This window comes from Eptesicus fuscus, chromosome 14 (genome assembly GCF_027574615.1).
Source record: "Eptesicus fuscus isolate TK198812 chromosome 14, DD_ASM_mEF_20220401, whole genome shotgun sequence".
Classification (NCBI taxonomy): Eukaryota; Metazoa; Chordata; class Mammalia; order Chiroptera; family Vespertilionidae; genus Eptesicus; species Eptesicus fuscus.
In genome coordinates, this window is record NC_072486.1 from 12,319,890 (window position 1) to 12,347,408 (window position 27,519).

The window sequence follows — 27,519 nt, forward strand, 5'->3', positions numbered from 1 at the left end:
GGGGAGTTCAACAGGGTTGAGTCACATGTAGTTTACCTGTTGGAAATGGCTGAAAAGCATCTCCCCCCAAACCTGAATAGGATTGTTAATTGCCAGACAGCTCAAGGCATTTTATTGCCTCCTGTTGGCCAAACACCTGAACAGCTGTAGGCTATTCTCTGTAAACCCTTTGATACCATACCCTTTGAAGTGTATATTTCCACCTTGCCTTAGGATAAATTGTGTTGAATAAAAGCATGGGTCCTTGGTCAAGGAGGAGAGTCTTCTAGCTCCTTCAGCTGGAAGCTCCTCTGACCCCCAATGCCTATCAAAAATATCTTCAATCCACGGATTCCTTCTTAATCATCTAGCCCTTTCTCCAGAATGCTGAACCCTTTGTAAGGCTGGGGAAAAAGAACCCTGGCGATTGATGTTTCTATCTCTTTCTCCCTCTCCCTTCCTCTCTGAAAGCAATATATATATATAAAAGAAGGTGTTCCTTGAATCTAGTGGGTTGAGGCCAGAAACACGGCTAACTGCACAGAATAGCGCCCAGAACAAAAATGAATCTGGCCCAAACTGTCCATAGTGCTGAGATTGAGAACTCTGAGTTAGGCTATGTGAAAGTATTTTCAGACTGATGCTAAAACTCTTCCTGTAGCTCAGTGAGTACAATGACTGTCTCCATTTTACCAGACAAGGAAAAGGGCTCTGGGAATCAGGACGATCACAAGACAGGGACCCAGGGAGTCTGATTCTAGAGGCCTCTGGAGTCCTCCCTCCACAAAACTCTCTTCTCATCGGCTTCCTTCACTACCGAAACATGTAAACTCTTTAAGCTCATGCTTATATATTATGGATTTCAGAAGCTAAGATCATTCAGCCAACTATGAAGAATTTCCACCGTGGTGGTGTCTCTTCAAAGTAAAAAAAAAAGTATTTGTTCAATAGTTCAAAGAAGAGGCTCTTTAGAAGCTCTTTCTATAGAACCATTGATCTTGCTGGAGTAGATTTGCAGATTGGTGCTTTAAAATAAAACTCGGAGGAGAAAACCAATTTTAGGACATTAACAAGCTTTTTCAAGAATAATTAGCTCTGCGTGGGATTCAACTGTAATTTTTTCCCTTTTGTGTTGAGGAGCTGGTGAGCCTGGAGGCTTATTTAGGAGTAGAAGAGGAAATGGAGCTGTGAAAAGACACTATGAGTCTTCTTGTTCTAGGTCCTAGGAGGTAAGGTACAAGCTGAATAACTTTCTCATCCTGTCCAATTAACTGCCTCAAATACAAATAGAATGCATATAAGATTCTCTCTCTCTCTCTCTCTCTCTCTCTCTCTCTCTCTCTCTCTCTCCCAGCTAAGCACTTGGTTAGCTGGAAGAAACTGAAGAAGCTAAAAATCCAATGCTCATTTCAACAATAAAACCCTATGCAAACAACTCCCTTTAGGATGTAAGGCTCATCTCCTGCACAGAAAACAATGCTCATGTAACAGGGTGAGGGTGGGAGGTAGGGAGAGGAGTGGAAAAAGAGAGAAATAACAGAGCTTGAGGGAAGAAGGGGAGGAAAAATTGAACTTCTCACTGGGAGAGGAATTACTGAAAAACGCAAGAAGGGTTGGGAAAACAACATCTGAGCTGCTCAGGCGATCCACGCTGGGGTGGCCAAGGTGCCTCCTGGTGCGGAGTGGCGGGGGGTGGGGATTCTTTAAGATCCTCTTAGTCATCCGATTTTAAATCTTCTCCAGTAAGTAAGGTTTTCCTTGTGCAGATGCGGGCAGCTGGACACTGGGTTCACTCTGCAGCTGGTCAGTATCCGCCCTCCCTCGCTTGGCTACCTGCCAGATTCAAAACAGTCCCAGACCTCCCGCGACCGGGAGGGTTCCAGAAGCGGGGAACCTAGCGCGGTGAATGAAATGTGAATAGCATGGCTCTGGCAAGAGCCTCCGACACCTTCATTTGGGGTCAGCTGGGAAACTGGAAACATGTCGGGTGCCGCAGGTGGCGGATGGCACTGGAGTTTAACATTCTGGAGCCCCTACTGTGCCACGCACCGAGCCAGGCGAGCGAGCCACACTCATGGTTGAGCTCGGTGAGGCAGGTTGCACGGTCTTCAGGGAGGCCACACACCTTGCCTTTGCTGTTCCCTCGACCGGGAACGCTCTTTGGAGACCGTTTCCTCTTCGGGTTCAGGAATCTGCTTAGAAGCCACCTCCCCAGAGAGGCCCCCCAGGGCGCTTCGCAGCTCCCTATCACACACATCATCGCTTTTGAAAGCTCTGCCTAGCAATTGCCTCAGTGCTTGCTCATCAGCATTTCCTGGTTGGCTTATATTTGCATTTTCTTTGTTGATGGTCTGTCTCCCCACAAAAAAATATAAGCTCCACGAGAGCAGGAGCCTGGTGCACCATCGCGGCTGCACGCCCACAACCGGGTCGGACGCACGCCGTAGGCGCTCGGTAAATGTTCATGACCCTACGCGTTTGCAGGCTCCAAACGGACCCCAGGTGATCCGTTTGCTTGCATTCATGCCAGGATCGAAAAGGAGGGAGTGGGCAGTCCAGTCGGGTGGACTTGATTGTTTTTCAAGGAGCTCCTGCATTTTAATTTTAACTACGAAGCTTTCTCTCTGCCCTCCCACCCCCTGCACAGGAACTGCAAAGAACAGAACAACCGCCCTCCTGGCTATTCTCCTGGGACCCGGCACGAATCTGCATCACTGCCCCGGGATGTCAGGTCAGAGTCCAGGGTGGGGTCCCACGCCGAATCTGTCCATCACCCTGTGCCTGCAGTCCTCCCTGCACCACCCATGGTTCTCCGTTCTCGATCCCTTAGCCTCAATGTGACTTCCTCAAGAGGTCGAGTCCTCTTTGCCTGTTCGACCACAAGTGTCCTCAGGGAGCTTCTCCTTGAACCAGCCCCTCCCGCGCCGCCTTCCCTTCTCCCTCCTTCCCTGGCGGGAGACGCCCCCTCCACAGATATCGATGGAGCACCCACGGCGCAAGGCAGCACCCTGGGCCGCTGGAAGCCCCTTCCCGGGCGCCACGCAGCTCTCACCTCCCTCTGCCCTTCGCACCTGTCGGGAACCCGTGGTCCCGACTCCCTCGGCTGCGTCATGGAATCCGTCCGCTTCTTCCTAGCGCATCGCCCCACCTCCTTCCCCGGAGCCGACTCCTGATTGGTGGGAGTGTGGGTCACTCTGCCGCCCCTCCCGTCTTCCCCGCCCTCCGCTCGTGGCCCCGCCCCACGGCGGGCTCAGGCCCCGCCCCCTCGCTCACCCCCTCCTGCTTGATCCGCAGGCGACGAGCGCGAAGTTCTGGGCAAAGTCCTGGGAACTGGCGGCGCGGTCGTGGCGTCCGCGAGCTGGGCCCGGCCAAGGGGCGCGAGCGCAAGGCAGTTAGTGCGTGGCGCGGGCTCCGGCCTCTCCGTCCGCCAGCCAGTGGCCGTCCCCGCCCCGGTCTCCCGCAGCCGCTGCGGGAACTGTCAGCTGCGCATTGCGGGGGGGACCGGGGAAGTCTGTTTGCCGCCTCCTGGGTCTGTGGATGGGAACTCGGTGGCGTCCCCGGCGGCAGAGCGCGCAGGTAAGCGCCGGACGCCTGTGGGAACGGTGCTGGGTGTGGTGGGGGCCCGGCGGCGGCGGCGGCGCGGGCTCGGCGGGGCTGCGATTTCGGAGCGGAGGGTGGGGGTGACCGCCAGTCTCTGCAAGACCGGGGTCAGCCTCCTGTCGCCGAGGGAGAACCGGCCGGCGGGGCCGCCCCGAGCCGGGGAGGTCGTCTCGGGGCCGGCGCCAGCCTCTCTGGATGTGGGGTTCGAGTGCGCCCACCCTAGAGCTCGGTCCTTGGAGGAGGGACGGTTTGGCTGGGATTGATGGCGAGAAGGCGCCGAACTCGCGGGCCTGGGTCGCGGGGGCCGGAGGATGCGACGCCCAAGAGCTGCCCTGGGCTGCGGGCAGGCGCGCCGCCGGGGCGGGAGGCACAGGAAACCTGGTGAATGGAGCTGAGCACGAAGCTTTACCACATCCGCGCGTTGGGGCGCGGCGGGGGAACCCGGGCGACGCCGGCCTTGCAGGCGCCCGCCTCGCCAGCCTCGCTCCCCCGGCCTGCGCCGCTCCGCGGTGCGCGCTGCGGGCATCGCCTCTTCGGGCTCCCCGGCGCCCTGAGCTGGGTGGCAGATCGCACTGACATTTCTTAAGCCCGGGCGCGCCGCCCTCCTTCGGGAATCAAACTTGCCCGCCACCTTTTGCACACTTGTATGTTTCCTCCTCCGTCTCACAAGCTTCAGTCTCCTGAGTGCAGACTCCGATCGGAGGGGACGGTGAAGTTGTCTCTCCAAGTGCCTGGGGTTGAGGTACACGAAGTTCCCCAGGTGTTGCACTGACCCTCAGGGTTTGAGTACTGGGATGGAGGCATTTAGAAATATGTTTAAGCTGCAGATGCAAAAGAGGTCCCTCCACAGGCAGGTGAAAGAGTAGGTCTGACTTCTGGTCGTGCACATTCTACTCCCAAGCATCATACAAGGTGCGGGCCCCCTTCTGGCCGAAGGAGACCCGTCAGGCAGGCCTGAGCTGAAATGGATCCCAGCTACAGCCCTCCACCAACTTGCTAGCACGCCTCCCTGCTCCACGTTCCTCCTCGCCCTCCTCTCTGAAACTGTGTCCTTGGGCGGTGTTCTGCCTTCTGCCTTCCTCCTCTAGAATGGAAAAGGAGCGATCTTATCCGTCTTGTTATCACTCTATCATCAAGGTCAACCGCAATGCCTGACGCACACAGTAGGTATGCAAGAAATAGTTACTAAATGGGTGATGAAAATTTTTCTTAGAAATATGAAGAATGGTGATTTCATTGCTGGTTTTAATTTTCATGTTTATTTTTTTTTTTCCTAGTGGGAAAATTAAATACCAATAACTACTATTGATTGAGCACCTACTAAGAACTGGATATATACTGGGGACTTTGTGTAGATTACCTCATTAAACATTATAGTAGTCTTATTAGCTAGCTAGGTATTTCTAACCAGGTGGGAAATTGAGGCTCCAGCAGGTTAACCAACTTTCCCAAGGTTATCCTAGTAGAACTAGAATTCCAGATCATTTTCTCTCTCTGGTTCTGGGCCTCTTCCAAGAAACGGAAATGTGTTTTCTACCATTACGGTCAATAAGCATTTAGCTTTATTTGTGACAAAAGCTATTGCTTAGCCAAAAGAAGATTTGTTGTTTTCTCATTTAGATATAGTCTCAATAATAGTTAATAGTTATCTCACAGGCCAGATACTACTAGGCTGCCATAAGCCCATAATGCCTCTTTTAATCTTGGAGATGAAGAAACTGCAGCCAAGCTTCAGGAACTTGCAGCATCCACAGTAAATTGCTGAACTAGGTTCTGTTAATAGTCCTTCTAACTCTAAATCTTTAGCTCCTTCACTACGCAGAAATGTGTCCTGCTCCCGCTGCTTAATTAGAAGTTACTTCATTAAGGTAGAGTCCAGTGATACAATATATTAAAACGAACTGAGGTTGTTGGGCTACAAACTTTCTGCTGCCAATATCAAGTTTCTAGCTGCACCACTTTCTGAATTATTGAGGCTCTGACTGCCATTGATTTTTGTGGTTGAGTTTATGGTTTGTGGGCCTGGAAGTTGAGGGACTTTAATATAGGAGGAAAGGAAATTCTTTAACCTAAATTTAAATTTACTTTCACCTAAATCTAAAGAGAAATCCTATAGGTTTTGCCTGCTGTGCATCGGCAGCCGAACTTGATTCAGCCACAGAGTTGCCTTTGCTCAGACATTTCTGTTGCCTAGAAAGCTCGTTCATTGTGTCTTCTTGTGAAAACCCACATCTTTCAAGACTGAACTCATAATCTACTTCCGCCAGAATAATCTCTCTGAACTCAATCTCTCACAGCATTAAAAACAACAGCACAAAAAAACCCCTGAGAGTCTCCAGTTCACTCTCTGACTACTGAGCATGTCGGGATTCTTTCTTACCATCAGCACTTCGGTCCTTTCATATTCCCCGTTTTCCTCACCAGAGTGCCTCCTGACTTATTTATTCAAATGTACCGCCGCCTTCTTTTCTAGGCTGTAAATGCTTTGAAGGCAGGGCCAATGTGCATTTTCTGTTTCTATCCCTCACATCACTAAGGCTGGTATCCTGTCCACAGTACAACTTTATTTGGTTATATTCTTTTTAAAAAAATATATTTTATTGATTTCAGAGAGAAAGAGAGAGGTAGAGAGAGATAGAAATATCAATAATGAGAGAGAATCATTGATTGGCTGCCTCCTGCACGCCCCACTCTGAGGATTGAGCCCACAGTCCAGGCATATGGCCTGACAGGAATTTAATATAGGAGGAAAGGAAATTCTTTAACCTAACTTTAAATTTACTTTCACCTAAATCTAAAGAGAAGTCCTATAGGTTTTGCCTGCTGTGCATCGGCAGCCGAACTTGATTCAGCCACAGAGTTGCCTTTGCTCAGGCATTCCTGTTGCCTAGAAAGTTCGTCAATCGTGACTTCCTGGTTCACAGGTCTATGCTCAACCACTGAGCCATGCTGGCCAGGCTGTTTGGTTAGATTCTGTTAGAATATTCTGTGAAAAAAGTAACTGGAATGTGGCATTTTGTTTCCTACCTTTTGATCCACAATACTGTAGTGCCTTCACCAGTTTATGATGAAGCAATAAAAATCCTAGTTTTTAAAGTCCATGCAAAGCACCTATTGTGGTTGTTTTCACCTTGGAGATATTGCAAGATCTCAAACCCCTACACAAAACAAACATTATAGAGTAAATATCTTGCATCTTATATGCACTTTTTTCATATAAATGGTATAATGTTATTAAAATATGTTAAAACTGCTATGGAGCCCTGGCTGGTTTGGCTCCATGGATAGAGCGTAGGCCTGTGGACTGAAAGGTCCCGGGTTCGATTCTGGTCAAGGACACATGCCTGGGTTGCAGGCTCGATCCCCAGTAGGGGGCATGCAGGAGGCAGCTGGTCAATGAATATTTTCCATTTTTAACCTGATTTACCAGGTCATCTATGCATCAGCTCCTCTTAGCTCATTGCTCTGTGTGTTCCAGTCACAGTGAACTCAGTTCAGCCCCCTGCCCCTCTCCCCAGGCCACACATAAGGTGCTCTGCCCTCCCAGTTTATGCATAATCTTCTGTCCTTGTAACCTTTTCTTCCTCCCCCATGTTCCTCTGGATACTTCCCATCATTCATCACGTTTCAGCATGGGTGTCACTTGTCGGAAGCCCTCCTCTGCTGCCTCCAAGTTGAAGTTGGAGAACCCCTTTGCCTACTCATTTTATAGGGAGCAGTATTCACACTGATTGCAGTTGTTGGTCACTTGACCGAATCTTCCCTGAAACCACTGAGTCTCATCTGGCTTACATTAGAATCATTTAGGGTCTTTAAAAATTTTTCCTGACAAGTCCCCACTCCCAGAGTTTCTGGATCAAGTGGCTTGGGGTAAGGAGGGTTGTTTTCTTTTTTAAAGGAGTTTTCTCAGTCTATTTTATAGCTGGATAGTATTCCATTGTGTGAATGTAACATGTTTTATCCAGTTACTTCATTCATATATGTCTATGTCTCTGTCTCTGTCTCTGTCTCTATCTCTATCATCTCTATCTCTATCTCTATCTCTATCTAATTTATTTTAGATAGGAAGGGAGAGGGGGAGAGAGATAGAAAAATCAGTGATGAGAATCTAACCCATAACCTGGGCATGTGCCCTGATTGGGAATTGAACGTGACCTCCTGGTTCATAGGTTGATGCTCAGTCACTGAGCCACATCAGCTGGGCTACTTATTTTTGAATAACGGTTTTATTAAGATATAATTTACATTTTGTATAATTTACCCATTTAATGTACGCATTTCAGTGGTTTTTAGTATATTCACAGTTGTGCAACCATCACCATAATTAATTTTACAACATTTCATCATCCCCAGAAGAAATCTGCACCCATTAGCAGTCTGCCCCCACCCCCTCAACTATTAATCTATTTCATATATGAATGGATTTGCCTATTCTGTACATTTCATGTAAATGGAATAATGCAATATGTGTTTTTTTCACTTAGCATGTTGTATTCAAGATTCTTACCTGTTGTAGCATGAATCATTACTTCATTCCTTTATATAACACCCCATTGTATGTATATACCATGATTTATTTATCTATGTGTTAGTTGATGGAACTGTATTTTTTTTTAAACTGGTATTTTTTTAAAGCTTCCCCAAACAGTCCTGATGTGCAGTCAGGAGCTAAACACGAAGTTTTTTTGAGTCTTGTTCTTTGTTGTGTCTTGGGGCTAGAACAGTGCCTGGCACAAGATAGATGCTTAATAAATATCAGAATGATTAAAGCACTTTACTGAAAGTATAACTCCCATTACGTTGGTGTCATAAAAAATGTTGTCATTAAAAAGAGATATTCATAGTTGACTGTTTAGATTTTGATTTGAAGAAATCAACTGTTAACAAAATTATGAGATAATCAAGGAAATTTGAACATGGATAAAATGCTATGATTTCTAGGATTTGCTTCAAAATAATTTGGGGGTTGGAAAGAGTATAGAAGAAACTCGGTTGTTGGGGAGTTAGTGATTACTGAAGCAAGGTGATGAGTTCATGAGGTTTTTAATACTATTTTCTATAGTATCTGCTGTCTACTGGGGTGCCATTGTCCACATGTGGCTATTGAGCATTCAAAATGTGGCTAATCTTTATTGAGATGTGCTATAAGTGTAAAATACACACTAAGTTTCGAAGAGTTTGTACAAAAAAGAATAAAATTGCCCTAACCGGTTTGGCTCAGTGGATAGAGCATCGACCTGCAGACTGAAAGGTCCCAGGTTCGATTCCGGTCAAGGGCATGTACCTTGGTTGCTTGCACATCCCCAGTAGGAGGTGTGCAGGAGGCAGCTGATTGATGTTTCTCTCTCATCAATGTTTCTGACTCTATCCTTCTCCCTTCCTCTCTGCAAAAAAAAAAAAAAAAAAATAAAAAAAAAAAAAAGAATAAAATTCTCAATAATTTATCATTTATATGTTGAAATGATAATATTTTGGATACATCACAATATATAATTAAAATAATTTTACCTGTTTCCTTTTACACTTTCTAATTGGCTACTTAAATAAAATTAAAATTACCCATTTGGCCCCTATTACATTTCTGTTGGATAGTGCTGCTGAAAGTGTAACTTTTGTATATGCTGGGAAATTTTTTTGTAATAAGTTAAAAATATCAAAGACATCTGAATTTTCAAAAACTGGAATAAAATATTTTCTATAAAGGATTCCTCTTATATGGAAAGACCGGGACATATGGGTGACTTCAAAGATGATCCTTTGTAGAAGCTGGAGCAGGCAGGCTGTGGTCCAGTGTCATCCCCGGGCTTACGTCATCCACGTGAGCATTAAACACTTCCTCTGTAACCAGTGGAGCAGCAGCATGAGGAAGTCGAAGAATTTCTCCTTTAGCTAGTCAGCTGATGCTTTTGTCTTGTATTTGGTGAAATATTTTCTTCTTCATCTTGGAAAAATTTAGAAAATGCAACGGTAATTTCATTTCTTAATCACATTGTTTATACCCTAAAATTGAATTTTCCTTGGACTGGCTTTATAAATCACTCTGAGGAAATCTGTTTGTTTGGGAGCCAGACTGTGATTGTTTCTAGACTCCCCATGACTCTTGGGGTATGAGTGGACTGTGTTTCTTAAATAATAACAACAATAATATGTGGATTTTAAGCTGAGAAACAAGTTGATTTCGTATAAATTTCTTTAGATGAACACCATGTCGCTGTCTAGGTTGTCTGCTCACAAAATAATAGCCAAGGTAATAAACCCAGTCCTCTGAGAGATGTGGGCTAGACAACCCCAGAGGATGTGCTTCCTCATTTGTGATTTCAGGAGAGAGTGGACCTGAATTGAAAAATCGCTTGAATGTCAAGTAGAAAAAAAATTAAATTGCAACAAGCAGCCCAGCAAGAGATCATCGCTCTGTGGGTCAAACACTTTTCTCAATAGAACAACATGTATTAAAAAGTGGTACTATAATTAAAGATTCCCGTACTTGTTCTCTGTCTTGATATCAAATGTAATATAAGAAATTTAAGGTTACAGTTTGAATCTTATAAAACAAATATTCTTCTCCAAATCATCTGTGGTGGGCAGTGATCTGAAATGTTTAGAAGCAAAAGCTAAATATTTTTCCAATCTCACAAACAGGATTAAACTGGAAGGAAATACCTTCCTAGGATGAATGCATGCAGTAGGATGTTCGTTCATACATTAGATAAGTACTGATTGAGCACGCGCACTGTGTGCCAGGCGCCATGCTGGGCACAGGGCACCTGGAGGTGAAGTAGATAGGTGTGGAGCCTCCCTTCTCGGAGATTACAGTTAGAAGGGGGGATAGATATTAAACAGTCGCAGAGAATTCAATTAGAACGGAGATACGTGGATCAAAGGGAATGAGTCTGCATTTTAATTGGGACCCTGGAGAGAGAAGTTCCTTTTTTCTCTGGGTCATGATTCAGGCTATTAATGGTCCGAAGTGGAGGAGGAAAGAGAATGTGGCTGGGGAATCCTCCAGGGGCATGACAGGGGAAGTCCCGCCCTTTTCTTATTGCTGATTTCAGGAGGTCAGGTGGCAGGGAGGTGGTGGAGGGGTTTACCTCCTCTTCCTAGAGGTAATTACTATGGTGCTGCTTGTAGGTTTATTTGCTGTGGGCAATTTAATCCAAAGTTGTGTTTTTAGTACCTTAGTAACAAACGGGATAAGGTCTAACAACCTGTTCTCCAGCATAACCATGAAGGTATCTTAACACAACTGGCTGGGGCCCTGGCCGGGTAGCTCAGTTGGTCAGAGTGTCCATCCCGATATGTCAGGGCACATACAAGATTCAACCAATGAATGCCTAAATACATGGAACAACAAATCTCTCTCTTTCCCCCCCCTCTTCCTCCCTCCCTAGCTCCTCCTCCCTCTTTCACTTTCTCCCTCTCTCTAAAATCAATAAAAAAACAATAACTTGCTGGCTCCAATTCTGGTGTAGCTCAGATGTCTAGCAGCTGAGATAAAGTGAGTTAGGGGTATCTGAAGGCCTCCGAGAATAAAGGGAAGACCCACTTGGGTTTTTCTCGCAGGTTCAGAGCTGCCTCAAGCAAATGTTTAGCCAAGTGTATATAGAATGAACTCCTTTGGAGCTTGTTGGAGGCATTCGGGGATGGGGAACATCCTGCCTTTAAAGATGACCGCGGAACAAGGACAGTATTTGCTCGTTGGTTGTCCAGCATCCATTTACCCTTCCAGGTCCCATTTGAGGACACTCCTTGCCTTGGGATACGATCTGTTGGGACCAGAATGAGGGCCCCATTCTCTGTGGCCACGGGTGGTCCTGTGAGCCTCTTGCAGGAGTCTGGGTCCAATGCTGAGGATCACGCAGATTCTGCTGCCTAGGGTGTGTTCCTGTTCGGTCCACGTTGTTGTGGTCTGGCTTCCGGTCTCCTGAAGCTGTGCACTGCTTGCTCCTCCAGCCTCCCTTCAGTTCCTCAAACTGATGTTTTCCAATCCATTTTCTCTGGTTTCATTTGCCAGGTTGGTTTCTGTTGCTTCTACCCAAGGAACCCCTGACTATCAAAGGCCTAGAGAGGCTTAAGAAGTTTACCCACCGTCACAAAGGGAACAAGGGCCGGAGCTGGGATGGAGGCTGGCCATTTGGCCTCCGACTGCCAAGCGTTGACTAAAAGGCGCTCCTGTGTGGTGGGAAGCACAGGACTAGGAGTCAGAGAGTAAGAATGTGGATCCAGTCCCAGCAGTGCCTCTGCCTCTGTGGCTAGAGGAGCACAGGAAGAGCGATGGGAGATGCTTTTGCAGGAAAGTGGGCATTTGCGCCAAGCCTTGAAGGACACGGAAGATTGAGACGAGGGAAGGGAGTGGAGGCTAGGTAGACAGGACAGTGCAGGCAGAGAATGCAGGATGAGCCAATGCATAGCATTTTAAGGAATGATGAACCCTTCAGTTCGTTGAGGACTTTTTAAAAAATTGATTTGAGAGAGAGAGAGAGAAAGAGAGAGTGAAACATCAGTTTGTTCCACTTATTTATATGTATATTCATTGATTGATTCTTGTATGTGCCCTGACTGGGGATTGAACCTACAACCTTGGTGTATGGGGATGATGCTGTAACCAGCTGAGCCACCCTGCCAGGGCCGAGAAGGACTCTTTTAAATGGTAAACTCTCTGAATCTATGTGTCCAATGATGACGATTTAGTGTTGTTGTTTTTTTATGAAGCCTGTGTTTTGGCAACAAACCTGTAGAGAAACAACTAGCTTAGACATCTCTAACACTTATTGTCCCATGACTTCAAAAATCACTGCTCACACAGAAAATATTTCTACTGATAACTGATATTTGTGTCAAAGAAGAACAATTGAATATTTTCTCCAACAAGTAGCCTTTGTTTTCACGCTTCTTGGTGTAATTATTACAGTTTACAGACAAAGGCTTTGGCCCAGGAAAACTCAGCATTGCTATTCCCATTTCCATCAGCACACACTCAGGTTTGTTTTGGAAATACTTCCCGAGCTGATGCGAACCCACAAGGTAAGAAGTTGTGCAGGAGAGCCAGCTGAGACTTTCAGTACATTCATCTAGTCCGGTCGAGGACAGCAGAGTGTTGAACAGTTAAGCCATTACTGAATTGATCACCCAGTTCTAGACATGACGTCAGCCTCATTAAGCCAAGAGAAATGGCAGGTGACCGAAGACTCTTCAAGGCATTAGCTATTTCTGATTTGATATCACTCACACAGTCTGTGGCCGTCTTCCAGCACACTTCATTGTTTTCAGTTACAATACCAGCAATTTTCTCTGCCTTCACACCTGGGTTTACATATCATCTCATACACTGAGGGAGAAGGAAATGTGGTATGTGGATCCTCTAGTAATACCTGCCTCCGCCGGGGTTCCCAGGCTGGGGAACCTAGTCAGGAGCCCCCCAAGGGTGTCGCAAGAAGCTGGGGTCCAAGTGGATCTCTCCCACATGCCCTGCTGAGGCCCAACTGCCTGAAGATCCACAAAGGGGCCCTCAGGTGCAGCGAGCACCTAGCCATTCCACAGCCATGACTTGCGGCACCCTCTCTTAGTTAGTTGGCTTTTTGACTCGAGCTGAATTTGCCTATTTTGGTGGCGTATTGTTCATCTTCTTTTCACTTTATCTGTCAGTAAATTATGGGCTGGAAGCTCTCTTTTCCTGAAGATGGTGAATAGGGAATAAGGAGAGAGTGGAGGTGAATAAATAAATGATCATTTGTTGACATATTTTATGTGCATGATTTATGTATGACTTATGCTAAGAAGTAATATTCCTCTTACAACACACACACAAATCCCGTCTCTATGCTTTAGAGAGACATTGTGCTTGTATCAGCAGTCCTTTTACCTGGGAAATACCCGTGCGCAAAAACAGGCTAAAATTTCACCCTCGCTTTTCAACAGTCTTTCTCTAGACCAGTGGTCGGCAAACTCATTAGTCAACAGAGCCAAGTATCAACAGTACAACGATTGAAATTTCTTTTGAGAGCCGAAAACCGACTTCTGCGCATGGCCCACGAAGTTTCAATCGCACTGTACGTGCGCGCCCGCACGTGGTATTTTGTGGAAGAGCCACTCAAGGGGCCAAAGAGCCGCATGTGGCTCGCGAGCCGCAGTTTGCCGACCACTGCTCTAGACTACAACAGCAGTCTTAAGTTTGTTGTATGCGTGCCATTAGGAATAACAGCAACAGTGAGGAGTCAGATAGGAAAAGAATAACTGTGGCCTAAACATGGTTCAGAAAAAGGACAGCATGACTTCTTCATGCCGACCGGCTCATACTCCTGACTTGTAATTCCTGTTTTTCTAGTTTGATCCCAGGCCAAAATGGCATTCCAGTTTGCTTGTTACTTTCAGTTCTGCATCATTCGTTTCTTGCTTAAGGACCTGGAAGCCTCTTTTGTTCTCTGGCATGAGCAGGTCTTCTCTTCATACGGTCTGCGTGCCGGTGGATGCACCTGGGTGTAGATGTTTATATGGGATAGCTGCCTCTCCTGATCCACAGATTAAGACACCTTTGTCTAGAGACAAATGCCGGGAGACCAGAAGGACAGGATGCTGGAATCTGGGTCTTTGTAAATGTGTGCTGTGTGGTTCTGAGAGATGCCCCGATTTCCCTCATTGCTAAGCACTTCACAGATTAGTTGGGCAAAATAACCATGTTCTTGGACTTGCACTAGGTAGTTACCTCATGCAGAGGTTCAGCACGTCGTGGATTTCCTCACATCCCCGAGGGGAGTTCTGTTTCCCCTCTGCTCTCTCACAGGAGAGAATTAGCCAAGTGGTAACAGATGGGAAGGGGTCCTGGAGGAAATGAGAGCCATGTGGTTGCCAGCTGGGCGGGGAGCCAGCTGGAGGAGTGTGGCCCTGTGAACGGGACTCAGTTATCACGGTCTGTGACGGGTTTCTCTGGGGCAGTGGTCTCAGCGTCAGCAGCATCGGAATGACCTTCAGGGCTTGAAAGACCACAGATTCCTGGGCCCCACCGCAGAGTTTCTTGATTTGGTGGATCTGTGGTGGGCCCCACGATTCTGTGTGTCTAACAAGTTCTCAGGTGATGCGGATGCTGCTGGGCCAGGTACCCCTTTGAAAATCCAAGTGCTGGTTCAGTAGGCAAAAGACTCTGAGTCTCCACCAGCCCCGAGCCCGCTCTGATTTAGGGGAAGAGCTAGAGAATTTGGTTATCATAACGCCCATATTTTTTGTATAGCATGTCCATATTTGTAAATCACTTTAATTTACTTTTCTTCTCACAAAAACAAACCAAACCGTGTGGGTAGGCAGGATAGGTATTGACCTTGTTGCAAGGTGGGGAGAATCAGACTGAAGACATTGGGTCAGGAAGTGACTTACCCAAGGGGCAGGTGGCAGAGCTGAGACTTGTACCTGGATTTTCTTCCTGTGACCTTAGTTAGCCCTAGTGTTCCTTGTCTTTAATGCTAGCATGTGCGCTGATAACACTCAAAGTTTGTGTTAATCACTCTTCATACTAAAACAGCTTTTCACTTAGAACAGTTTTAGATCCACAGAAAGGTTGTGAAGATAGTACAGAGAGTTCCCCACTTCGTCTCCCCTTACATTAGTAAGGTACATTTGTCACAATTAGATGAACCAACACTAATATATTACTACTAGTGGCCCGGTGCACGGATTCATGCACATTGAAAGGAAATTAATTAGAAGAAATATTTTATTTTATTTTATTTTTATTTTTTTTAAATATATTTTTTTATTGATTTTTCACAGAGAGGAAGTGAGAGGGATAGAGAGTTAGAAACATGGATGATAGAGAAACATCCATCAGCTGCCTCTTGCACACCCCCTACTGGGGATGTGCCTGCAACCAATGTACATGCCCTTGACCGGAATCGAACCTGGGACCTTTCAGTCTGCAGGCCGATGCTCTATCCACTGAGCCAAACCGGTTTCAGCTAGAAGAAATATTTTAATATCGCTATTTGTCCTTTCTCTATAATAGGAGTGTCAGAGAGGAAAGAAAATTAGTAAAATGTATATGAAAAAAATATATAAATTGATTAATAAATAAACAATAACAATATGATATAACAACAACAAAGACATGATATAAAAACAACAAAAACATATAAAAACAACATTGTAAAAACAGTGACTGGTAAATTGATTAAACTTATTCTAATATCTCCCTGTATACCACATTAAGAGTAAAAACACTTTCAGAGTGCTTGACTAATTTCCCTTGTGATGAAGTATTTACAACTTTAACGTCACATGCTCTTTGAACTCAACATATAACTGACCATGTCCGAAAACGAGTTCAGGTGTGAATATTCCTACTCTATCTAGAGCTTGTCCTCGTGATTTATTAATAGTCATCGCAAATGCTGGCATCACAGGAAACTGTCTTCGAAATAATTTAAATGGGAGACCAGTGTCAGACGGGGACAAATCACTTCTTGGAATCAGAACAACCTCTTCTTCCGCAGATCCTGTTAATACTTCAGCTTCGATTATGTTAGGTTGCAATCTTTTGATAATAAATCTAGTGCCATTACAAAGACCCTATTTACTATTAAGATTTCTCAGTAGCATGATGATTGCACCTACATGTTCTGTCTACCATGCTGCTTTCTTTCAGCTTCAGAATGTCAACAAAAACAACCACATTCACGATCGACATTGACAGATCGAAACACACCTATGTGATTGGCACCAGCGAGAGCTTTATATGTACCGCACATGCACGAGTCAATGTTTACTGGTTGGTTGGACGTATCACTTAGCCATATATATATATATATAGATCAGCGAAAGCTTATACTTTATCCATATTTTCTTAGTTTTTACCTAATGTCCCATTCCTATTCCAGGATCCCATTTGGGCTTCAACATTGTTTGTCATCATATCTCGTCAGGCTCTTCTTGGCTGTCACAGTTTTCAGGCTTTCCTTGTTTTTGATGACCTTGATAGTTTTGAGGAATACTGGTCAGGTATTTTGTAGAATGTCCCTCAGTTGGAATTTGTCTGATGTTTTTCTCATGACTAGAATAGGATTATGGGGCCCTGGCCAGGTAGCTTGGTTGGCTGGAGAGTCTTCCCTATATGCCAAGGTTGCAAGTTCCATCCTCGATCAGGGCACATACAAGTGTCAACCAATGAATGCATGAATAGGTGGAACAACATATTGATGTTCCTCTCTCCCTTCCTTTCTCTCTGTCCAAAATCAGTAATAATAAATAAAAAATTAGGGTTATGGATTTTGGGGAGGAAGACCACTGAGGTAAAGTGCCATTCTCATCACATCATGTTGAGGGTACATACTGTCAACATGCTTTATCACTGCCGATGTGGACCTTGATCTCTGGCCGAGGCAGTGTTGGTCAGGTTTCTGCACTGTCAAGTTATTCTTTTCCCAGCCCACGATGTGCAGCCCACACCAAGGTTGGGAAGTTTCATTCCATTTCCTCAAGGGGCAGAGTATCTACATAATTTATTATATAGGTTTGCCTATCTTCCTCTGTTTGTTTGTTTGTTTATTTATTTATTCAATCAATCAGTGTATCAGTATGGATTCATGGATATTTATTTGGGTTATAATCCAGTAGCCTTTTATTTATTTCAGTGCTCCAGTTCTTCCAGATTTGACTAGTAGGAGCTTCTTCAGTTGACTCCTGTGTCCCTTTGACATAGCCCAGTATTGTCGGTGTTTGAAGCGACTGTACATCCTTACTTTCTGGCACAAGAAGATGCTTTAGAGTCTCATCTTGTGGAATTCCTGTCTCAGCCCTAGAATCATATTTTTAATATTGGTTTGCAGCCACTGAATTGATTTCACCGCCCACTACCCGAGTCACCTCCCACAGTGAAAAACATCAACCTGTCACCTGTTAAAAATAAGGAAATTGGCACCTTGAAAGGTGAAATGGCTTATGCAAGGTCACATGTAGTTGTTAGCAAAGCCGGGGCCATGACTTTGGACTTCTAGAAGTCCCAGCACTTCTAGCATGCTGTCAAATTCTGCCACTCAGAACCTGGTTCCGCATACTCCCCTCACCCACACTGTGTGCCTACGCAATCAGATGTGAATTCAACTGGATATGCTACCGTCTACTCAGGACGGATACAGCAGAAAGGGACAAAGACTGCTGGCCAGATTCCTACAGTAAGTCTGTGTTTTCCTATTGGAATGTGGCTTTGTAATGGTAAGTGAGTGAAAAACCCACAGAAGTGACTGCTGACATCTGCACGTTGTAACTGAGGTTTCACCACATGCCTGGCCTCTGTTTGGTTGGGAAGGGGCCAGAAGGGAGGCTTGTAGAAGCCACACACTTTTTATTTGGGGTTTCTTCCTTTCCATGGGGGCAGGCAGAATGGTTAATTCAAACTCACTTCATCCTATGGACTTCTGGGATCCTCCACAAGACGGAGCTGGACAGACAAGTTTTTGGTGTTCTAAAGGCCTAAACGACCTGGCGTAAGGATCTGGTGTGCCTAGCCATGGTCAATTACACCAAGAAGCTCATTTTCTTTTGTGGGAGGAAATAATTCAGTGTTCCGTAGATGCAGAGAATAGCAAAGGACAAACTTGTTTCATATTTGCTTCTTAGATGTTCCATTTCAAAATATATTTTTTGATCTGTTAATAATTGAAGGTGGGTGCTCTGGGTGAAGAATTGTTCCTTAAAGGGGTTTAAAGGAATAGACCCCTTTAAAGGCAGCAGTGATATATTAGGACATTTTGTTTGCAAATAACAGAAACCCATCCAGCTTAAGGACTATGTAAAAGAAAATTCTATTGGCTTATGTTGCTAAAAAGTCTTTTAGTAGGCCTAGCTTCAGGCATGGCTGGATCTAGGTGTTCAACTCATGTCATCAGGGCCTTGTGTCTTGTCATCTCCTGGCCTGCTTTCATCTGGCTTCATTCTCAGGCAAGTTTTCTCCGTGTGGTTACCTGTCATAAGCTATCGGCCTATTCCTACTATTCTGCAGATGCTGTTGCCTCTGATTGTCCCTGCCTTTGGTCATGGCCCTAATCCTGAACCAATAACTGGGGACAGAATCATAGGGGCCATCACTGGCCAGGCAGGGGTCGGGAAGGGATGGTTTCTCACAGGAAGATTGAGTGGCAGAAGGATGAGTTGGCTGGACAAAAATAATGGATGTCATTCCTTTGCAGTGTTGTGAACACTTAGAGTAAATGCCTGATGAATGAGTAAATGCTCAGCTCTAAAGCTACCCATGCATTTGTTTATTTAGTCCCTCCCCAAGCCACTCATTTATTTTGTGAGTTCTTCTAGAGCAGGGGTGGGGAACGCCCGGCCCAGGGGCCGTATAAGCCCAGCGAAATCACTTGGTCTGACCCTGCCAAGGTATTAGGGGTGAGTTAATTAAATGTTTGACCAATATAGCAGGCTAATTTTTAAGTTGATAATTCTGTATGGCCCAAGAATGATGTTATAAATATCCAGATGGCCCTCGGCGGAAAAAAGGTTCCCCACCCCTGTTCTAGAGGGACGTAGTTACTCTGATGAATGTACTAACCTGACTGCCAGCCCTTTCCGGCCCCTCAGCAAGTGCTCTTCTTGCTGTTTTATTGCTAATTTCAGCTATTCTTGGCTAGATGTGGTGATCCTGTCTTTAAATTTGTTTAACCAGGTCAGTGTTAGACAATTTATGTTTGGTTATGGCTGAATGGTCAGCGTAGATGCCTTTAATAAATCTGCTTTCATAAAGGAGGTAACTTCCAATCTTCCTTTTTCCCTTAATGCCATTCCTAGCTCAGATAACATTGGTAGTTAACTCTAAAGAATTCTTCCTTCTGTAAGTGAGAATAATTATTTTTTATCGTTTCATGAGTGGAAGAATTACTTATTCCAGATTTTTAAAGAATTTAATTGAAAGTTTGATCATTCAGATCTCCTGCTTGTTTTCATTGTTTCTACCTGCCTTCTGCAGATTTCACCATTCATTAGCACCTTTGCCTGAAGGTGGACAAGATGAGGTCAAGGGGTGTAATAAAACCTTGACAACATCTTTTTACTTATCTCTTTCCGAGGGGGCTCCTTACTTAGGGATGTTTCTGTGCAAAACCAGTTTTGTACATCGCCCCACAGGAACGGTGATGGGTTATCTGTGAATTTCAGTTCATCATCTCTTTGGTATCTCCTTTCACAATAGGACATTGAAAGTTGGCTGCAAAGTCACCTCCTTCTGGCAGTTGCCAAGACTTCAGATCTTTTCCATTTGAGCCCGATGGAGATCAAGTTAAAATGAATTAATGCCAAGTGCAGAGGAGGGTAAGCGTTTGGGCCTGTTCATCAGTCTCAAAGTGCCCGCTATTTCTGCATTCCACAGCCCAATAGAAAAGACTTTTAAAAGTCTGTCTCCATTGGCACAGATGAATTGAGCTTACTATACATTGAGTTCATTTTTTGTCCATTTCTGTGTTTATTTGAAGCATTGCTTGACCAGTTCAGTGCCATCATTTCCTCCCCCTCCCACCCTACCCCCTTTTTCTAATCTCCAAAGTGTTTGTATCTGGGCTGTGGTGGAGGTTCACAAAAACCGTTTTGATTAGGTTGCTCATTCATTCATATACTCCCTAAGCAGGACATGCCTTGATATTATGAGAATATTTTTAGAAGACTAATGAGGTGGAAGGGTTTGTGTTTCATTTCCCTTGGTTTCCCTCTAGTATGCAGACACCTGCATTTGCCATTAATTATTACTTCCATGACACTCTCTTTCTTTGTCTGCTGTGCAGTGTTTGAAATAATAGTGGGAGGGAAGGTGGGCGCTGAGGCAGATATCTGCGTGGGAATAAGTAGCTTGGGGTGGGTTTCTTTTTAGTAGCACAACAGAAAGCTTATTGAAGAGTAATTGCTATTTTGGTACCATTTTAAAAAGGTTTTGTGTCTTTTCATCTTTTCCTGCAATCGTTGCTGGTTCCCTATAGCTGATCTCCTCTGGTCACCTCCTTTTTTTCTTAAACAATTCTGAATACCTTGAGTGTCCTCTGCATGGCTTCAGGAATAGATCATTGCTTTCTCTGGGACCTCCGGTGAGTAGTAGGCTCTTGGGTCAAACCAGTGCAAGGCAGTTGGGGTGCAAGTAGCTAGTGCTCACTACGCCATTTAAAAACATTTATCCATGAAAGGTATTTTGAAAGAAATATATTTTCTTTTGGAGGTTCAGCAGATTGCTTCTCTTTTATTTTAGGTAAACTTTTTATTGAAATGTAACTCACATGCAGGAAAGTATATACAGCAGAAATGTATAGTTTAATGAGTTTTCATAAGATGAGTGCATGTATGTAGCCAGCATCCAGATCAAGAAACAGAATATTACCACTTCCTCAGAAGCCTCCTTATATCGTCCCCAGACCCCATGGCTACTCCTAAGGGGTCCCCTGACTTGTGACACCATCAGATTAGCTTTGCCTATTTTTGTAATTTAAACGACTCGTTAGGTCTGTGAGATTCGCTCATATTTTGGTGTGATGTTTGATTTTGTTTGTTCCCTTTGCTCTTAGAATTCCATTGTCTGAATACCAGCATTTGTTTCTTCATTACTACTGGTAAACATTTGGGGTTTCCCCATTTAGGCGGTTACAGTTAATGCTGCTGTGAACGTTCTCGTACGCAGCTTCTGGTGAATTGTGTGTGTGTGTATCGACTGTAGACCTAGGAGGAAAATTTCTGGGCACAGGGTTGGCAAAATGTGTAGCTTTGTTGGTTTACCTCATTTTCCAGAGTGGTTGTACCAACTTCCCCCAGCGGTATGTGAGTTCTAGTTCATCTACATCTGTACTTGACAGTGTCTATCTTTTTCATTTTAGCCATTCTGTTGGATGCTAATGGTATCTTGTGATTTTAATTACATTTCCTTGATTACTAAAGAAGTTGATCACTTTTTCCAGAGTTTATTGGAGATTAATACCTCACCTAAAAAAATACTTTGATCTTAGTTATGTTCCTTACTCATATAAGTCACAGCCACAATTTCAGTGTTAAACAACACTAAATAAAAGAAGTCAAAATAAGAATTTTATTAGCATTTATTATGTTGTGATATGAACTCTTAGGCCAAAGAACAAGTCTCCAGATCTTCACTTTACTTTATTCCCATCACTAGATTTACAACATTGCTTTGGAAGTTTAAGGGACATATGCAATTAAAATTTATTTATTTATTTGTTTGTTTGTTTTTTTGTTGATTTCAAAGAGAAAGGGAGAGGGGGGAGAGAGAGAAATATCAATGATGAGATAGAATTATTGATTGGCTGCCTCCTGCACGTCCCCTACTGGGGATCGAGTCTACAACCAGGGCATGTGCCCTTGACTGGAATCAAACCTGGGACCCTTTAGTCCACAGGCCAATGCTCTATCCACTGAGCCAAATCAGCAGGGCAAAATTTACAATCTTTATTTCTAATTCAGTCTTTCATCCCACATTAATTGAGTGAATGTATTGGACATCATAAAGGATGCTAAGTTGAATAATTTGGTCTTGAACTTTTAAGAGACTCACATATGTACATGGCAAAGTGAAATGATCGTATTACAAAGCTTTAAAAATGTGACCTGGGCACCCTGAGAAGGGAGCGATTAAGTCCTATGAGAGGAATACAGGGATAATTTATAAACATTGAAATGCCTTTGAACTTGACTGTCAAAAATTTTTTGTGACTGGACATGGAAGGAATGGGCATTTCCCAAACTGTGGCCCATTTGGGGACTAGCAGGTAGTTCAGAATGACTGGATTATAGGATGTGTGGAAGGATACTGAAGAAGAAAGTCAAAGGGAGTGAAATTTTCTTTTTTTTTTTTTAAATATATTTTTGATTTCAGAGAGGAAGTGAAAGGGATAAAGAGATAGAAACATCAATGATGAGAGAGAATCTTTGATTGGCTGCCTCCTGCACGCCCCCTTACTGGGGATTGAGCCTGCAACCCAGGCATGTGCCGTGGACTGGAATCGAACCCGGGACCCTTCAGTCCGTAGGCTGATGTTCTATCCACTGAGCCAAACCAGCTGGGGCAAAATAAATTTTCTTAATGCTCAAAGAGAGACTACCAATCCAAAAAAGAACAACAACAAAAAAATCATTAGAAAATGCAAATGAAAACACATGGAGATGCCATTTCTTTGCTCTTGTTTGCTAAGATTTAACAACAACGTTTGACAAGAGATTATGTTGACAAATGTGTAGAGGAATAGTCTCCATTTATAGCGAAAGGAGAATAAATTGCTATAAATCTCTATGGGAGCTTTGGCCGGTTTGGCTCAGTGGATAGAGCGCCAGTCTGCGGACAGAAGGGTCCTGGGTTCGATTCCGGTTGCGGGCACATGCCTGGGTTGCAGGCTCGATCCCCACTGGGGAGCATATAGGAGGCAGCTGATCCATGGTTCTCTATGAAACATCAATGATGTTTCTATCTCTCTTCCTCTCCTTTTGTCTCTGAAATCAATTAAAATATATAAATATATATATATATAAATCTCTATGAGAGACAATCTAGCAATCTTTTCCAAAATTGAAAATATGTATACTTTTGACCCAGCAATTCTCTTTTAGAAATGTCCCTTGTAAATAGCTTATGCATGAGCAAAAGACTATAATGGTAAAAGATTGGAAATAACCTAAATGGGAGACAGTCCTCCATTCAGTGGCTTCCCGGGCAGCCAGTGAAAAGAATGAGGGAGCTCTCTCTCTGTCGACACATTGGTATGAAACCATCTCCAAGATATATTGTTACACTGGAAAAGCGAAGGTGTAAAACAGGGAATAGATGATAGCATTCGTGTAAAAATTGGGGGGAAATGCACATGTATCTCAAAATAAACATGAAATTGATTATATCAGTTGCTTCCTGAGAGGAAAATTAGGTAGCTGATGGAAAGGAACGGGAGAGTTTTTGGGTACTCTCCTTTTACAACTTTTAAATTTTGAATCCTATAAATGTATTACCTAATCAAAATAAATAAAATTGCCCCCTAACCCCCAAATAGGAAATAAGATCATAGAGGATTTTGAATCACAGTCTAATAGTTATACTAATAATTATACTTTTGCATTATCTGTTAGGGTTCATAAAATTCTTTTAAATTCATTCCCTCCTTTAATCTTCACAATAACCAACTGAGGAAGCAGTTTTTTTATTTCTGTTTTACAAATGAGGAAGCTGAGATTTGGGTACTTAAGCACTTTGCACAAAATCTTCAGGTGACTGATACTAGATTTGGGAACATCAAGTGTATTGTTTAAGAAATAGTTTCATTGACTGTAATTTTATTAAGAAGACAAAAGGCAAAATTTAGCCTGTTTTTAGGCTTAATGAGTATGTATCGAATAATAATAGCTGAAGTTTAGTGATTTCTGAAGTTTATTAGCACTTTCTATGTAACACAAAGATTGAAAATTTGGTCATAATTCAGCTGCCATGCACTACTTTAGTAAGAGACATTTAAGCCCAAGTTCTGAGCAACCTTTCCTGCAGGGACAGGAAATTAGAATTTGCTGGTGTAATTTTCTCTGAAAGACACCCCAGGAAAGAGGTGCTTGGTTTGTGAAGATAAGCACTAACTCCCTGGCAGAGCTGACAAATGGTATTGGGAATTGAGCTGTAGATGAGTCGCCTGAACCATTAGTAATGAAGCAAAACTACTCCAGTGAAGGTTTTAATCTTTTTATCTTTTAAGGCAGTACAGCATTACGTTAGAAAAAGCCCAGAGTTGTTTTAGGTGATATGGAGGAGGGGAAAGGGAATTCGGTGTGGTAATGTTTTAAATCTGGGGAACCCCCATGGTACTCACTTAATGGTTTGCAGATTGTTAGGGCTGGGGAATCCTGGAAATTACCTAACCATAATCTCCTGAGGGTTGATGTAAGACACAGAGTTAAGAATGTTGTGGGACTTTGTCTATGACTATACATGTGCCTGGCATGAATTACCTTGAACTAGGTAAAAAAATTCAGTATCGAGTCTCTTGAGGTGGCTTCTATGAGGCCTTTCTTAACAGTAGAGCAACACCTAAAATTTCATCCCATTTCATGTATTGTTTAAGCATGTTAAAAATTATTTTTTCAGACGTGCAATATTAGACTACACCTTCTGAGATTTCTGAGGTTTCAGTCTGCTACAGTGTATTACAGTGAGGCCCAGGGCAGATACAAGGTAGACCAGATAACCAGGGACATGGTCGTGGTAATGACATCAGGCAAATCTTGAGCCTATGGGCCTGTTTGAACTGAGGTTGAACTTATGTTTTGCTTAGCTTTTTAAATTCTTTTCCTTATTTCTGATCTTCACCCAAATCAAACATTAGTTTTGTCGCATAGAATTTTGTGTGTCATTCTGATGCCTGGGTAGTTCAAGTGCATCCTGACAATTACATTCTAAGACTATCCTTGTCTGAGCTCCCTTTTCAGAGCATGAAAGACTGGCAGGAGGAGGCCCTTCCACCTTCCCTCCCTTTCTTCCTTTTATTTGGTGAGATAATCCAGTTAAGAGTGTCCCCAAGAAGTATTATCAGTGGTACAAAAGCTCTCCATAGTCTCATTCATACTTGAATAAAATGATTCCCTTTTTTGTTTAAAAATGATGAAAACATTTGAGGTCTCTCTGGAAGTGTTTATTCATTCAAGCTGCAAGATGTGCTGTGGGTGTTATGTCTGATTTCTGAGAGCTTTTGCAGCAGGTTTATGTCTAGAGTGTTTTGTTTTGTATTTGTTTAGACTAAAATTAATAAAGAGCTTCTCTTTCAAACCCTGAGGATAATTAATACAGGTTTCTCCCCTGTGGTGCTTTTTGTCAGCCCTTACATGGAAGAGAACAGTGAAAAGAATATTGAACTCTTTAAGCTCAATTCTTACATCTTTTCCAGTAAATTAGGGGATTTTAGGGAAAAGAACAAGACAGATCACTGTGTGTGTGTGTGTACACAATAATAAAGTTTAGGTCATAAACACTAATAGTCTTCTGGCTTTTGTAAGCCAAATTTCCTTCCTGGCTCTTTTGTTGTTGTTTTTTTCTATATTTGCATTCATAATCATGGCCTCTGTGTATAAATTTAATATTACTGAGTGACCTTTTTGGTTTGCATTTACTTTTAATTTTTTCCTTTGTTTTTGACCAGAAGAGATATAAAATTAAATATAAATCCTTTATGCACAATGGAAAAATAATTATGATCTACTTTTTACTTAAACAAGGAGTTGCTTTTATTTAAAGGCATTTTTATTTTCAAGAAATGTGAAAAAAGATCACCTAAGGACCCACTTATGTTAGGCCATTAAAAAACAGTTTTTAGTCCTAGCCGGTTTGGTTCAGTAGATAGGGTGTCAGCCCATGGACTGAAGGGTCCTGGGTTTGATTCTGGTCAAGGGAACTTACCTCATACCTCTGTTGCAGGCTCCATTCTTGGGCCATGTGCGAGAGGCAACCAATTGATGTGTCTCTCTCATATCCATGTTTCTCTCTCTCTGTCTCCCCTCCTTCCTCTCTAATAATCAATGGAAAAATATCCTTGGGCTAGAATTAATAACAACACCCCCCAAAACAACAACAATGACAAAAACCACAACAATTTTTATATAAGATTTTGATTGATTTCTTTGACAATCTATTTCCACAATCCCGAATTTCTTCATATTTCTCTTCCCCACATTCTATTATTCCCTGATACCACAGTCATCAATAATTAGTGTCAGGAGAGATTTCCTCCCCTCTTCTCTCATTCCTCCCCTCTTTCCCTCCCCTCCTGCCCCAACTCGTAAGATTTACTCCTTTATCAACTTTCAAATCTGTAACACAGTATTTTTAACTACAGTCATGCTGTACATTACATCCCATGACTTATTTATAACTGGAAGTTTGTACCTTTTGATTCCTTTACTCATCCTCCCCATACCCCCTTCCTCCACCTCTGGCAACCACCAGTCTGCTCTCTGTATCTATGACCTAGGTTTTTCTTTCTTTTAGATTCCATATATAAGTGAAATCATATGGTATTTGTCTGTCTTTGACTTATTTCTCTTAACATAATGCCCTCCAGGTACATTCATGTTGACACAAATGGCAAGCTTTTCTTCTTTTTAAAAAAATATATTTTATTGATTTTTTTACAGAGAGGAAGGTAGAGGGATAGAGAACCAGAAACATCGATGAGAGAGAAACATCGATCAGCTAGCTGCCTCCTACACACCTCCCACTGGGGATGTGCCCGCAACCAAGGTACATGCCCTTGACCGGAATCAAACCTGGGACCTTTCAGTCCACAGGCTCTATCCACTGAGCCAAACCAGTTAGGGCACTTTCTTCTTTTTTATCACTGAATTTTATTTTATTGTATATACTAGAGGCCCAATGCACAAAATTCATGCAAGAGTAGGCCTTCCTTCCCCCAGCTGCTGACACTGGCTTCCCTCTGGCACCCAGGACCCAAGCTTCCCTCCATCTGCCAGCAGGCACCCAGGACCCGGGCTTCCCTTGCAGCTCATTAGCATATTACACTTTTATTATTATACTAGTGACCTGGTGCATGAAATTCGTGCACATTAAAAGGGAATTAATTAGAGGAAATATTTTAATATTGCTATTTGCCCTTTATCTATAATAGAAGTGTCAAAGATGAAAGAAAATTAGTAAAATGTATATGAAAATCTTCCTCCTATCAGAGTCTGGGGTGCGCCACGGGAAGCAGAGTCAAGTCCTGCCCACCCACGTGTGCCTTGAAATCGTGTGAGACCCAGACCTGGCCGGCCCCACCCTCATTGGGCTAGATCCAGACCTGGCCAGCCCCACCCCTGTCAAGACCCGCCGAGTGGGGGCCTCGGCCTCAGGTCCCTGCTGATTGCTCGTTAAGGCTTGTTATGGGAACTCAGCCTCCACTGTTGGCGTAGCCATCTTGTGTTACGGGATCCCCTCCTCTGCTGTGGGCGCAGCCA

The 27,519-nt window shown here is 43.6% G+C and overlaps 1 protein-coding gene across 2 annotated transcripts in view; it reads left to right on the plus strand.

Moving 5' to 3' along the window:
* Window positions 1-3,482: 3,482 nt before the first annotated feature.
* OSBPL3 (oxysterol binding protein like 3) overlaps window positions 3,483-27,519 on the plus strand; it is a 149,898-nt gene continuing 125,861 nt past the window's right edge. Inside the window, exon 1 of one of the 2 annotated variants that reach the window (XM_054725998.1) lies at window positions 3,483-3,555. The gene's annotated coding sequence lies outside the window, so the exon portion shown is untranslated. The remainder of the gene's footprint in view (window positions 3,556-27,519) is intronic. The other variant, XM_054725997.1, reaches the window with a different exon arrangement.